This window comes from Lygodium microphyllum, chromosome 30 (genome assembly GCF_053477565.2).
Source record: "Lygodium microphyllum isolate KBCC chromosome 30, Lygodium_microphyllum_v1.1.10, whole genome shotgun sequence".
NCBI lineage: Eukaryota > Viridiplantae > Streptophyta > Polypodiopsida > Schizaeales > Lygodiaceae > Lygodium > Lygodium microphyllum.
Window position 1 is genome coordinate 61,271,258 of NC_141164.1, and position 13,963 is coordinate 61,285,220.

A 13,963-nucleotide genomic window follows, 5' to 3' on the forward strand; every position below is an offset into this window, starting at 1 on the left:
TATGCATCAGATGGGCCAGTTGTCATTTATTGTGACAACATGAGTAGTATACACTTGGCAAATAACCCAGTCTATCATGCTAGAACAAAGCACATTGAGGTGCATTATCATTATGTGCGAGAGAGGGTTTTACTAGGTCTTATTGATCTAGTTTATGTCAGCACAGAGGATCAGGTAGCTGACATATTCACGAAGGCATTGGGTGCAGAGAAGCTGCGCAAGTTCAGAGACCTGCTTGGTGTGCAGGAATTGGGATTGAGCTCGAGGGGGAGTGTTGAGATATCGAGCTCCACTCGTGATATGCCAGGGTGACCGTTGTGCATTTATGTCACTGATTGTTGTAGATGCGGTTGATACACTGCCCATGAATAATAGCTACATGATAGCTATCCTTATCTACTCTAGTTCGTGGCTCAGTTAGTATGCCACCTTAGTTAGTTGAGTTTGGTTTGAGACCCATATATAGGGTTTTTCTATTTCTTTGTACTAGAGTTCTTTTTGGCTTACACAACTAAGAAGAGGAAAACTGTTTTCAGCCTCCACCTTTGTGTGTATTCCCCCATTGTGCAAGCAAGAAAGCTACAAGTGAGACTCCTTCCTTCTCTCCCACAATCTTGACACAACATACAACCCGGCATTGTTGAAAAACACAGATCTAGTGCAAATTTTGTTGCTATAAATTGGACCTATTCTCTCTACCTAATATGAGCATTATTCCACAAGTTATCATATTGAATTTTTTGCTCATATAGGTGACTTACTTGAGCTAAGAGGGCTACTTCCGCAACTCAAATGGTCTATTGGGTGAGCTGCTGCAGCCAAAATATCAGGCTATTGTCCTGAAATCATAACTGGGAGCCATAGCCACTTACCTTCAAGCTCATTTTTTCCTTCATTTTCTCTCTCTTGCTACTTAAACCAAACCTCTGTCACTCTGATCAACTAAGAGTTGAAGTTTCCACCAAGATTTCAATATCCAACAAGCCTTGGAAAGATTTTGAAGATTTGAAGCTTTCACTAAAGTACAAGCATCAAGCATAGTGAAATTTTATGCTACCATTGCTTGTGTTTTTCAATACACTATAAGTCAACTTGGTTTACTGATCAACCTCAATCAAGTGAAGCCATTTTGAAGTTGTTTCCACCAAGCATTTCCCATCTAATCAGCATAGGAGGGGAGAAATTCAAGCATCAAAGCATCAAACTCAAGTACCTGAAAGCATAATATCTATTGATACTTATCAAGTGTTATTTGACACTACATTCCTTGCATCTCTTGACACAATTAAATCTTTTGCTACTCAAATCTAAGTGTTTTGGTGCTGATTTATTGTTTTATCATGGGCAAAAACTCTCCAACTATTTGCTTCAAAGGGGTCGGTGGGTTTCACACCTGGCAAACCCGCATCAAGCTCATTCTGATGAAGAAGGGTCTTTGGGCCATTACCAATGGCAAGGAGAAGAAGCCTCGAGATGCAAACCTTGCAAATACTTGACAAAATAATGATAAAAAAGCATAGGCCATCATTAAGCTGGAATTTGATGACAACTACATCCACCATGTGGATACTTGTGAAACCACTAATGATACATGGAAGAGATTAGGTACTTTGTTTGGTGCACAATCAAAGTCATCTAAGTATAGATTACTGATTGAATTTTTCAAGCTAGATATGAAATCAAACACGTCTCTTGCAACACACTTAAACTACATGGAAAGTCTCTTAACTCAACTTGCAGGAATTGATCTCAAGATGGATGAAGATATTTGTATTGGTGAGTTGTTAAAAAGCCTTCCTCCTGACTATAATAATGTGTGAACTACATTGATCAACGTGCCTAGTCTTAAACTGGTTGACATTAAGGCCTCCCTGTGAGAAGAAGAAAAGAAGGCAAAATCCAAAGAAGAACCAAGCACCTCTAAAGATGAACAAATGTTATATGTAGGTAGCAGGTACAAGGGCAAGAAAGATCAACTGGTATGTGACTTTTGCAAAAGGATCAAGCACATGGAGAAATTCTGTCATGCCAGGAAGAGGTCCCAAAAGGCCTATCTAGTTGCTGTTAAAGAATAAGAAGACCGTGGAGCAAAAGAAGAAGAAGAAGAAGAAGAAGACCACTAGGAGAAAGAAAAACCTCACGAGTCCTTCTATTTTGATAAATTTTTTTAGCCTTGTACTGCCTAGCCCTAATGCTTCTGACATAAGCTTGTAAACTCCTCATGTAACCTTGTACTATAGCCTCCATACACTTTGCGAGGCCCCTATTACAGCCTCTAGATGTCCACCACGTCTTTAGTATCCACATTTAGCCTTTTTCTACGAAAACCTCTGGTGTTTAACATGTTTTTGGTGTGCACACACTTTTTAGGTGGTTGCTCACTAAAGCCTCCATACACTTTTTAATTTTCTGGTTGTGATTGAGGAGGGGTGTTGAGATATAGAAAATCACACCCATCTTAGCCTCTTTGTATATGGAGCAGTGTGGGGTCAGGATGCAGAATCCCATATGCACAGTAGTGGAAAGTGCAACCTAGTCTACTCTTATAAAGCATTGTACTTGCTCTCTTTTAAATGCAATGTCATAGTACTTTTGTACTTCTAGCAAAGTGTCTATGTCATTGTCAATCCCATAACACAAGATTGTGTTTATGAGTCCAAGCTTCCATCTTGGAACCTAATTCACTTGTGCGACATTTGTTCTTGATGTATGTTACCTCATGAGCTCACTCTTCCTCTTTCAACCTCCATAGCCATGCTCTAGATCCAACATTTTCTACAATGGGTGGACTTATCACACCTTGATCTCCACCAGCTATAGATAATGCCAAATTATTATTAGGATCTAGACTTGTATAGAGATTTTCCCTAGATGCATCGGCCACTTGTAATCGTGATTCTATCTCCTCCACTCATGTAATGGCAATATCATATATTAATGAGAGGAACACTACTCAACTGCACTTGGATGTTGAAATCCAATCCATGTAGAAAGTATTGTAGTTGGATAGCAAGTGGGATTAGAATAGAGGCTTGCAATTTTCATAACACCTCCTTCAATTTCTTGGCATAAGCTCCAGCATTCTCATGAGGCTCTTAATGTGTTACATTCAAAACACGTAACTAATATTGACCACTTCTTTTAAGGGCCAACTCTCTTCGAAAGGCCGCATAAAATAGATCTATTGTAGTTATGGCTTCGATTTCCAAGCCATGATACCACACTGTAACTCTTCCTTTCAAATTCATATTAAATAACATCATAAAACATTCTTAGTCTTAAATCTGATAATTAAACAAGAACTTTTGGAACTCAGTAATATGGAGTTCCGCATCCTCTTCTGCTAATCCATTAAAAATGGGAGCCATTCGCCTCATGGAGATTGGACTGTCCAGACTTTAAAGGATTTTGGGACAACAGGTTCGGGTAGGAAAGATTGCTGGATGGGGTCCTTCGCCGAGGGGGTGGTTTGGGTGTGGCTCCTTGAAGTTACTCACCAACTCTCACTCCCTCTCCTACTTTCTCTCTCTCTCTCTCTTCCTCTTCTTTTCTCTTATCCTCCTACTATTTCTCTCTCTCCTCCACTTCTTTTTCTTTTCTCTTATTCTCCTACTCTCTCTCTCTCTCCTTCTCTCCTTCTCCTCTTCTTCTCTCCCTCTTCTTCTCTTCTCTCTCCCACTCCTCCTTCTTCTCTCTCCTCACTCCTCTCCTCCTCTCTCTCCCACTCCTCCTTCTTTTCTCTCCTCACTCCTCTCCTTCTCCTTCTCCTCTCTCTTCTTCTCTTCCTCTTCCTTCTCTTCTCTCTCCGTCCTTTCTCTTCTCTCCTTCTCCTTCTTTCCCTCTTCTTCTCTCTCCTCACTCCTTCTTCTCTCCTTCTCCTTCTCCTCTCTCTCCCACTCCTCCTTCTTTCTCCTTACTCCTTCTTCTCTTCTCTTCTCTCTCCCACTCCCACTCCTCCTTCTTCTTCTCTCCTTCTCCTTTCCTCCCTCTTCTTCTCTCTCCTCACCCCTTCTTCTTCTCTCCTTCTCCTTCTCTCCTTCCCCTTCTCTCCTTCTTCTTCTCTTCCCTCTCCCACTTCTTCTTGTCCCTCCTTCTCCTTCTCTCCTCATGGCCCGCAGCTGGATGGCAATCAGGGACGAGGCGGCTTTGTTCAGAGGGCCCAAGGAGGGACCTGCAGTGTTTAGTAAACAAGGGGGTGACTACGGTAAAGAGCCCCTAGAGTGGGGGGGAACCCGCAGCGTACTGGTGATCAGGGGGTGGCTATAGTCGAAAGCCCAGAGGGCTGCTGTTACTGCGGACGGAGGAGGGGAATGACCTTCAGTCGGAGGCCTAGGGGCCCATGCAACAGTTGCTGGGGGTGGCGACGTATGGAAGGGGGGGCGTAGTCTCCTCTGTCGCGCCGAGGGAGGGGAGGGGCCTCCCCTTATATAGGGGGGGAGGAGGTGGGTGGCCACCCCTCCCACCTGGGGATTGCATGCCCCCAGCACTACCACTCTCTCTCTCTCTCTCTCTCTCCTCGACGTGCTGTTGGCGAGGAGAGAGAGGGGGGTTTAAAAAAAATTATACTGATGATAAATTTTTTTCCTTAAAATTATAAAAAGAGCGGGGGAGATACGGGGAAAAAAGAACATAGGAATATTACATCCTTAAAATTATAAAAAGGGGGGGGGGAAGGAGTTCCTATGGGGGGGAGACACGGGGGAAAAAGAACACATGAATATTACAGACGGAGTAGGAATTGTTCTAAACAGAACCATCTTGACCAATCATGGTCAAGGGGATAGGCAAACTTGATCAATTAAGATCAAAGATAAGGGTACATAGGTACTTCAAGGGATCTAGGAGATAACCAGCAAGTTGACAAACCGAGGACGACGGGGTTGTCCATGATCTATTTTACAAGGAGACCTAAGGTAAGGATAATTAGGGTCGGTAGGGTACAAACCCTAACCCAAAGAAAAAGGGAAAACAAGAAACCTAGCTTGCCAAGCCCTTGGAATCTCTCCAAGTCACGAAGGATCCAAGATCGAATGCTGGGAGTATTCGGGAAGAAGGAATCACACCTTAGTAGTTGATCGTACAAACGACCTCTGAAATGATTGTGATTGTATACTTAGGTACATTGATTGAACTTCTTTGCTCAAGGAACTAATTCAAAGCAAAACACTTAATGCTTCAGGTTAAAAGGCCTGGAGGGAGAGGCAGGTTCATTTACCTCCGATTACCTGCCTGGCCCTATCCAAGGGGGTTGAGTAGCTATGCCGAGTACATGGACCGAACCCACTGCGAGAGGTCTCTTCATGGGTGCTGCTTGGAGCGGGAGGATGCTTGGGTGCCAGGGGAGGCTTTGGCTATCCTTGCCTCCAGATCCCGCACAAGAGGCTGAGGTGACTTGAGATGGGATCTTGAGGGCCGTGTACTAGTCTACGGGTGAAACTTGGAGTAGCAATCTTGTTGATTGCTGGGATAGCCTTCGGCAAGATACTTGATGTATTCCAAGACTATGATAAATAAAGATAAGATATTAGAAAAATGAACTTGCTTGACATTGTTTTTTTTGTTAGTGCCTAAGTTGCGTGAAGAAACCTGTGTTTAAATTGATTAATTAAGGAAGCTACTTTTACATGTCAAACATAATGTGGTAGGTAATTAGATAACTAAGCAAACCGAGGAAAGTGCGGTGGACACGGCTTGGGTCCGTCCTATGGAAGGGTGGTCCCGGTTAGCTGAGAACTTTTCTCAAAAGACGTGATAACGAGATTGTGAAGACCTAGCATCAATAGAGTTAGAATCCCGATTTATGCTATTTTAGGGGAGCGGAATGTGACTATGCCTTATGGGCAGAGAGGTTGAGATTCACATCCCTCTCGTTTCCCATTCTCCATGAACCAAGTGCAGCATAAATCCACTTCGACTCTATTGTTCCTACGCAAAGTGGTTCATCTGGAGCTCGACGCTAGCTACTTCCTAGAGACTTTGCTGATAGGAAAGAAACCCTGACTTCAGGTCGGTCCTAAGTGGGAACAGTCGGATACTTCCACTTGGGGCAGACTCGGGAAGACCTAGATCGCAAACCCTATGACATTCCTTGCGAGTGCCAAGTGGCACTTTCTAGACTTTCTTCCCGACGGGCTGCTAAGACGTGTCCCACAACAGGACGAGCAGACACGTCACAGTTGGTATCAGAGCAAACCAACGAGATCTAAAGATTACAAGGAAACTTAATGGAGGAAAATAAAGGGAATAAGGGGATAAACATGGGAAGGTGAGTAGAATAGAGTAGTATTTTCTATTGAAAATATTTTTTTACTTACTTATGGATGTTGGGTTGCAGAGTCACGAAGCATGGAGCAAGTTCTTGGTGTTCCAAGTCATGTTCATGACTGCAATGGATGCTTCGAATTATTGTCAGAGGCTTGGCATGATGAATATTTTGGACCGCATTTATAATCCTTCACCCATGTATGCAGAGCGGAGATGGACGGGAGAGTCAGGAATATATTACATAGCAGCCCACCGACTCGCGTACCTTCAGACCAACTTGAAGAGAATCAAGTGGATGGAGGATTTAAAGATCGTGAAGCTGTTCATCTTTGTCGAAGCTCACGTAAATGCAATTTTGCACATTAGCGGTCGGCAAGTCAAGCAGAACAAGTATGTCTATGAAGAAGTGACCCGGGTGATCTCTGCTGACAGAATCAAAGTGTTAGGGTGCTATGAGAAGAACGAGTATCAAAGGAAGGGATACCCCAAGTTTCCTATGACTTACCGTTTCCTGAAAATCCATGACCCACTCCATATTATTATTCCATTCCTATAGCCGATTGTAACACAATCCTATTTTCCCCAAAACTGATGTATCAATCAACTTGTCCTACCTATCCAAAATAAATGTACTCAGGGGGTTATGCCTTCATGAATAAATAATACTTTTTGCAATTATCTACCTTGATCATAAATGTTAACTGAGGTGTTAAGTGATTAAATCACTTAGCTAAAAAGTTGTGCTAGTCATATTAACATAGTATGGGAACGTATGATAAGATGCTAACATAAAGAATCTTATTGTTTAGACACAACCCCAAGCGCAGGTTCCAAATCCAACTCCTGCACTAAGTCCAGCTGTGGTTCAACAGAAGAAATTCCTTCTCAAGCCGATGTCGGATCTGGATTGAGTCCATGGAGGACTATTTTGAGGTAGCAGGAACTGCACTTGCTAACCAAGGCATGCTCGCCAAACTCAAACTTACAGGCAAAGCGAAACTTTGGTGGAAACAGTGGTGCAGAGACCAAGCGATCTCAGAGGGGATAGTCGCTTGGGATAAGCTTAAGGAAGCTGTGCGAGGGAGGTATCTGCCACCTACCTACCGCACACAAAAGATGAATGAATTCTATGACTTGAAGCAGCTAGGATTATCCCTTGAAGTATATTATTCGAAGATCGTTTCACTCCTAAAGTATGCACCCCTAATGGATATGACACAACAGGTGTCAAAATTCTGTGTTGGATTGAATCCACCCATAAACACTCGATTGGAATCAATGTGCCCAACGGACCTACAAGATGCACTCATTCGAGCTACTCCAATAATATAGGAGGTGCAGACCAAACCAAGGAACAACAGGATTTGGCCTTACAAAGATCATAATAAGGGTATGTCTAAGGCTTAGAATAAGAGAGCACAGGGTCAGAATCAGGGCCAGAGAAAGAAAGCTAGGGTCAATGCTGTTAACAACTTTGTTCCAACACAAAGCAATGATCGCAACCCACGTTGCTTCCATTGCAATGAGCCCGAACACTTCAAGAGGGAGTGCCCCAAGCTTGGCAGAGGGCATTGCCAGGGGTGATTCCAAGGGCAAAATAGAACCGCTCATGGCTAGGGAACCACCGTTATGGCCAGAGGGAGAATCTCCATTGTTTCCAACAAGGAGCTAGACGATGAAGAAGATCCATCCATGGATGCTGACATAGGGAGGGCAACGGTTCACGCCACTCTTCACAAGAAGGGTCCAAATTGCCAATTCTTGGTGATTCAAACTCCATCAGAATATCAAGGTAAAAGCTTCAAAACCTTAATTGACTGTGGCAGTATACACTCCTTCATTTCACCAATCTGTGCAAAAAGATTAGGGATAGCCACAATAGATGCACCTACTTTACTTGTGGAATTAGCAAATGGTCATGAGGTCACTTATACTAGGCAAACTGCTAAGGTGAAATTCCTACTGGGTGGAAAGCCAACTTGTGTGAGATTCAGGGTAATGAACCTAGTGTCCACGAATGTTTACTCGGAATGGATTGGCTAATACCCAATGATGCTCACATCCATTGGGGGAAGGGCCAAGTCTCCTTCCACAATTCTGAAGGGGAACTAGTCACGACTGAAGGTGAGGCTGGTAAGCAAAAATTATAGTTGGCAAAAGCAACACAGATAATAAAAGGTGTTCAAAAAGGCCTACTTGTCTATCTGATTAAACTGAATAAGCTAGATTAGAATCGGGAATCTGGAGAAGAACCTTCATGGTTAAAGGAATACACAAACATATTTCCTGAAGATTTGATAGAGCTTCCTCCCCAAAGGGAGGTCGACCATGAAATCAAACTTGTGCCAGGAGTTACACCGGTCGTAAAGAGGCCATATAAAATGTCCGTTCCGAAAGCTATCGAATTGAAAGAGCAACTCAAGCAACTGTTAGATCAAGGCTACATCTGACCTAGCAATTCTCCATGGGGAGCTCTAGTGTTGTTCCAAAAAAAGGAAGATGGAACGCTTTGCCTATGCATTGACTACAGAGGGTTGAATCAAGCAACCAAAAAAAATAAATACCCCATTCCAAGAATAGATGAATTACTTGACCGTCTTCAAGGGGCGAAGATCTTCTCAAAGATAGATCTCAGATCTGGATATTACCAAATAAGGATCAAAGAAGAAGATATCCTGAAGACTGCATTCAGTACAAGGTATGGACACTTCGAATTCCTAGTGATGTCATTCGGGTTGACGAATGCTCCTGCTACCTTCAACAGGTTAATGCAAGATATCTTTAGGCCCTATCTTGATGACTTCGTACTCGTCTTTTTTGACAATACCCTAGTCTACTCAAAACAGGGAAAAGATCATGAACCCCAGCTTCGCATTGTTCTTGAGACAATGAGAGAGCACAAGCTTTATGCCAAGAAGAAGAAGTGAGCATTTTTCAAGCGATAGATTGAATATTTGGGATTCATTGTATCAACAGAAGGAGTTTCTGTAGATCCAGCTAAGGTCAGAGACGTTCTGGAATGGCCAACACCAACTTCTATCAAAGAAATACATAGTTTTCTTGGGTTGACATGGTGGTACAGGATTTTCATCAAAGATTATGCTTTGATTGCAGCACCTCTGACTGATCTACTAAAGAAGCAAGTAGCAATTGTATGGTCACTTGCTGAACAGACCAGCTTTGACAAACTAAAGCAAAGCCTAGTATCAACACCCATCCTGAAACTTCCTGATCATAGTAAGGAGTTTGAAGTGGTAACTGACGCTAGCGCACTTGCTTTAGGATGTGTACTTATGCAAGAAGGTCATCCCATAGCATATTCTTCAAGAAAATTGAAGAGACATGAAAGGAATTATGCTACCTATGACTTGGAGCTGTTGGTTGTCATCCATGCTCTCAAACTTTGGAGACATTACTTGCTAGGTAACAAATTTTCCTTAGTAACAGACCACAAGAGTCTTAAATGGATTTTCACTTAGAATGAGCTCAACATGAGGCAACGTCGATGGATCGAAGTGTTGGAAGAATATGATTTTGAAATCAAATATAGGCCTGGAAAAGAGAATGTAGTTGCTGGTGCACTCAGTCACAAGGCATTTCTAAATTCTCTTATTTTGTAAGATCCATCAACAGCAAGGTCTCTAGCCACAAAGGTATCAATGCCAAACAACCCGAATCTTGAGCTAGCAAATGAAGGGGCATATCATGACCCAGTCTACCAGAAAATGCTAAGGGAGATCCCCATCAAGGATGAAGACCCGAAGCTAAAGACGAGGTATCAAGAACTCTCCATCAGTAGTGGGCTTTTCTACTTTAGGACACGGCTATGTATCCCTGCAAGCCAAACTCTCAAGTAGAAGATACTTTGGGAAGCCCATGACTCCCCTTTCTCAGGACATCCTGGTTATGCCAAGACCCTTAATGTGGTCAGGAAGAGCTATTTTTGGGAAAGGCTCAAGGGAGACGTACTCAAATATGTCACAGAATGTTTGTCTTGTCAACTCATTAAGGCATAACATGTTAAAATGCCTGGGAAATTGCAAGCACTTGACATTCCACAAACGAAATGGGAGTTCATTAGTAAGGACTTTATTGTTGGATTACGCCAAGTTCAGGGAGGATATAACTCTATTTTGGTTGTAGTAGATATGCTCACCAAGGTCGTACATCTCATCCCTGTCAAGACGAACTATAAAGCTTCAGATATCGCAAGATTATTCATCAAGGAAATATTCAAACTTCATGGGTTACCCTGAAGAATCATTAGTGATCGTGACTCTCTTTTCACATCACACTTCTGGAGGGCAATCTTTGAGGCTATTGGTACTCAACTTTGTTTCAGTACAGCTTACTATCCCCAAACCGATGGTCAAACAGAAAAAGTCAATCAAGTCATTGAAGATATGCTTAGGGCATACTGCTATCGCGAACCCAAAAAGTGGATTCAATACTTACCATTGGTTGAGTTTGCCTACAATGCTTCTTACCAATAGAGTATTCAGATGATCCCTTTTCAAGCATTGTATGGGCATGATTGTTGTACCCCTTTGAACTTCTCGGATCCAACCTTGAGGGTAGAAGCTTCAAGACAGATGCTGGAAGACATGGATGATCAAATCAAATCAATAAGACAAGACATTCAAGCTGCCAATGATAGACAGAAGGCTTACACTGACTTGAAACGGCAAGACAGATCCTTCGTCGAAGGTGATATGGTCTTCATCCGTGTACACCCTAAAAAGAGCTCACTATCCTTGGGAGAGTACAAGAAACTAAGTCCAAGGTATTGTGGACCTTATAAGATCACCAAGTTCCTAGGGCCTAATGCTTACAGACTACAACTGCCCGCAACTCTAAAGATTCATAAGGTATTCCATGTTAGCCGATTGAAAAAGTATCTACCTAATCCGAATCATGTACTTGATGATCAGCAAATTGTAATGTCTAGCCAAGGAGTCCTTGAGCTATAGCTTGATAGAATCCTAGATGTTAGGAATAGGCATTTGAGATCAAGGACCTTGAGAGAATACCTCATCTAGTGGAAAGATTATCCCGAAGAGGATGCCACCTGGATGGATGAAAATACTCCCAACCAACAATACCCCCATGTATTCTTGAGATAATGACATCTCGATTCCTCTAAGGGGGAGAGGATGTAATATCCCCCCTCTGTGCCTCCCCCATGAGAACATCCTTTTAAATTTTTTAAAAAATTTAGTATAATTTTTTTACCTCCCTCTCTCTCTCCCCGCCAACAGCATGTCGAGGAGAGAGATAGAGAGTGGGAGTAAGGGAGAGAGGAGTGCGTGTTCGGGCTGGTAGACCGCTTTGCGCTGGTGGTGGAGGACACGTCGGCCCTGTAGAGCATCATCGTGCAAGAGAGAGAGAGAGGGGGGCATGCAGTCCCCCAGGTGGAGGGGTGGCAGCCATTCATGGCCGTCTCCCCCCCCATATACCACCCCTCCCCCCACTTTAAAAGGGCAGCTCTCCCCTCCCTTGTGCCCAAGAATCCCTCTCCCCCCCCCCGTCCTCATCATCATCACGAGAGAGAGAGAGAGAGAGAGAGAGAGAGAGAGAGAGAGAGAGAGAGAGAGAGAGAGAGAGAGAGAGAGAGAGAGAGAGAGTGTGTGTGTGTGTGTGTGTGTGTGAGTGAGAGTGAGAGAGAAAGAGAGAGAGGGAAGTTTTTGGAAGTTTCTTCTTCCCCCTCTTAAAGGGAGGTCACAAACCCCTCTATTATTTCTGAAAATACACTCCCCTTCATTATCTTTTCTCCACTCAAGGAGAGGTGGTGAGAATTTTGCATAGGAGAGTGCAAGAATTCTACCTCTCATATACGCATCTTGGAGTATGGCTCCAAAGCGTAGATCCACAAGGATGGCCGAAAACCTTGCAAGTGTGGATGGTGGTTCGAATCAAGACGGCACCGCAACCGCAAACGGTTTATTTGGCGTATATACCACTGGAATCAAGACATCACTCCAAACCCAGGTTGCTCTATTATTAAATCTTAGATTATAATTATCATGGTGAAAATCATATTCGCGTGCATCACATCGATTGCGCGATTGATGGGTAATTGCCTTGGTATGAATTTAGTTGTGATGTTTGTAACAAACAAGATAAATTTCGTTGTAAGATGACATCATAATAGGTGAAATTGATTAGGTAATTGCATCATAAATTACCCAAAAAATTCTTGCATGAATTCTTGCATAAAGTGCATTGCTCCTTGCACAAGTTCTTGCAAAATACATTTCAGAGGACATCAAAAGAAGCAAAGTGCATCTCCATATCGCAAGATGGATTCTAAGGTACATGTAATAAACTTCAAAAAAGATTAAAGCGCAGCTAGACTCATACAATAATCACATAAAGTTATAAAGATCAGATCATTCAAGAAGGTTATGGATCGTGTAAATAATTACATAGAGGATAATGTTAAGATTGCATGCATAGAAAATACATTCGCATGTGTGGCATAAAATATCGTATGGATTATATCAAGACTGTAAGCATTGAAATGAAGGCATGGCATTATGTTGCGTGCATTAAAGTTGTTGGGAAAATTCAACGTTGTTCGTAATTTACCAAATGGGACTGAGATCCATGAGACCTATGTCAAAGTCTTTGGTGACTTCAAGAGGGATAGGTAAAAGCTTAGTGTATGTGAGCATTATTAAGAGGGCTTAAGAAGAAAGTATACTTAAGACGGAGTAGGAACTGTTCTAAACAGAACCATCTTGACCCACCCATGGTCAAGGGGATAGGCAAACTTGATCAATTAAGATCAAAGATAAGGGTACATAGGTACTTCAAGGGATCTAGGAGATAACCAGCAAGTTGACCAACCGAGGACGATGGGGTTGTCCATGATCTATTTTACAAGGAGACCTAAGGTAAGGATAATTAGGGTCGGTAGGGTACAAACCCTAACTCAAAGAAAAAGGGAAAATAAGAAACCTAGCTTGCTAAGCCCTTGGAATCTCGCCAAGTTGCGAATGATCCAGGATCAAATGCTGAGAGTATTCGGGAAGAAGGAATCACACCTTAACAGTTGATCGTACAAACAACCTCTGAAATGATCGTGATTGTACACTTCGGTACATTGTTTGAACTTCTTTGCTCAAGAAACTAATTCAAAGTAGAACACTTAATGCTTCAGGTTAAAAGGCATGGAGGAAGAGGCATGTTCAGTTACCTCCGATTGCCTGCCTGGCCCTATCCAAGGGGTTTAGCTGTGCTGGGTACATGGATTGAACCGGCCGCGAGAGGTTTCTCTGTGGGTGTTGCTTGGAGTGGGAGGACGCTTGGGTGCCAGGGGAGGCTCTGGCTGTAAATTCCTTGCCTCCAGATCCCGCACAAGAGGCTGATGTGACTCGAGATGGGATCTCGAGGCCCGTGTACTAGTCTACGGGCGAAACTTGGAGCAGCAAGGATATCCTTTGGGCAAGATACTTGATATATTCCAAAAGACTATGATAAATAAAGATCAGATATTTGAAAAATGAACTTGCTTGACATTGCTTTTTTTTGTCAGTACCTAAGTTGTGTGAAGGAACCTGTGTTTAAATTGATTAATTAAGGAAGCTGCTTTTACATGTCAAACATGATGTGATAGGTAATTAGATAACTAAGAAAACCGAGGAAAGTGCGGTGGACGTGACTTGGGTCCATTCTACGGAAGGGTGGTCCCAGTTAG